Raw genomic sequence first — 2,231 nt, forward strand, 5'->3', positions numbered from 1 at the left:
TTCAGTTAATGCTTACTTTACTGTAAGTAATCTCTTTTTTTTATTTTAGTTAACGATAATAACCCTGAAACCTACAGACCACTTTTTTAGACACCTTGGGGGTCTGACAAACTGGAGATTACATGAATTACATATCAGGGATTTTAAGGCACGTTAAAAGATTTTGTCCATTGATAAATAAATAAATAAATAACAAGATTCAGTAACTAAAGAATTTAAATATTAATATTATTATTATTAATAATAATAATAATTAAATGTGCACATAACTCTACTACAAATAAGCAAGCCTTTAACTAAAATTATTCAAAGGTTTAAAATGTTGAATAAATTAAAACAATATTAAATGTGTATCTTTACAAGAATCCCTGTTGTGATAGAAAACTAGCCCATTTTTTCTTTATGATGTCCTTTGTTTTTTTACGTATTTGAGTTGATTTTGGCCTGGACATTTTTCTGGGACATGGAAACCCTAAAGATGGGTCAAGTTTGAAATCAAGCACAAAATACAGTACATTCTATATGTAGATTCCACTGTGCTAAAGCGCAATGGATTAAGAAAAAAAAAAGTGATGTGATGGTTGCTAGCGTGATACAAGGAGAAAAAAGGTAAGATAAAGTCTGGCATCAGGGAAAGTGTTTGTTTGTTTGTTTATTTATTTATATTTATATAGCACCTTTCAAAACAAAGTTACAAGGTGCTTTACAATGTCAGTTTGTTTTTACTGATTTTTCAGTCACTTCTGCAAGTCTTTTGTCTTTCTGTCCTTTCTCCATACTTCCAATATTGATGCCATAGTTATCATAGGTAGGCTACTGTATAATAGTGTTTACAGTTTCTCATAAAGGCCTCCCGAGCTGAAACCCGGTTATGGTAAGAGGTGTTACATTTCCAACACATGCTATAAGTGGTTGACCAGTCAGAGGATTTTCAGAAAGGCTGGGTTTAAAGTGACAGGAACTAAAACAGAGTGTGTCAGTCAGAGGGTGAAAAGAGGTGCTGCAGCAAAGTACAGTATGAGAGTATTTAAATATACCATAATAAGATACATATAGCATAAAAAGACTGAGAGCCAGAAATCTTGCTTGTTTGTAGGTGACCAAATACTTATTTTACCGAGGAATTTACCAATTAATTCTTTAAAAATCCTACAATGTGATTTTCTGGATTTTTTTTCTCATTTTGTCTCTCATAGTTGAGGTATACCTATGATGAAAATTACAGGCCTCTCTCATCTTTTTAAGTGGGAGAACTTGCACAATTGGTGGCTGACTAAATACTTTTTTGCCCCACTGTACATATAGCATAAAAAGACCACATTAAAATTAGCTTTGTAATGTACAACCTACATCCCTAAACTGTGTCAATTAGGTACAAAGAGTACTGTTGTGACATCCTGTCCCACTACTGGGGTGAGTTTTGTCATTTAAATTTCACAAATCAAAGTAAAATGACAACCCAGTGTTACAGCCCAACATCATACTCCTACTTCTACATATCTGATGTCCAGTCACAGTTTGAGCGAGCTGTAGTGTTCAGAATCAGTGAGTGACAAAATCCAATCATAAAAAGAGGATGAATTAAACCCATGTCATTCATTTTAAATATACTAATTATCCTTGAATAAGGATTCGAATCTTGATTTAATAATGATTAGAATGTAGTAATTTGTTGAGTATGACGGTTCATTACAGTTACCCAGTCGGATGTGGTTCAAACCATGGTACGGTTTGGGTTGTATTGGATAAACCTCAACCAGTTTTTTCTTTAAGAAATGATAGAGGTGTGTGCATACATCAGCTCATAGGTTTTTACATGTCTCTAATAGATAATCCTTGTAATTTACATTTACACATTTACATTTATTCAATTAGCTGACGCTTTTATCCAAAGCGATTTACAACTGAGGAATACAACAAGCGATTCATCATAAAGAGGCAAATAAACACAGGAAGTGCTTGTAATACAAAGTTTCAGACATTGTTCAGATAAGTACAAGCTAGACAGGGAGGGGTTAAAGGGGTCATATGATGCTGCTAGAAAGAACATTATTTTGTGTATTTGGTGTAATGAAATGTGTTTATGCGGTTAAATAAAGTTAAAAAAACATTATTTTCCACATACTGTACATTATTGTTTCTCCTCTATGCCCCGTCTTTTTGAAACGCGTCAATTTTTACAAAGCTCATCGGTCTGAAAAAGCGAGGTGTGCTGTGATTGGTCAGCTATC

This window comes from Sinocyclocheilus grahami, unplaced genomic scaffold, assembly GCF_001515645.1.
Source record: "Sinocyclocheilus grahami isolate Dianchi unplaced genomic scaffold, SAMN03320097.WGS_v1.1 scaffold310.1, whole genome shotgun sequence".
Classification (NCBI taxonomy): Eukaryota; Metazoa; Chordata; class Actinopteri; order Cypriniformes; family Cyprinidae; genus Sinocyclocheilus; species Sinocyclocheilus grahami.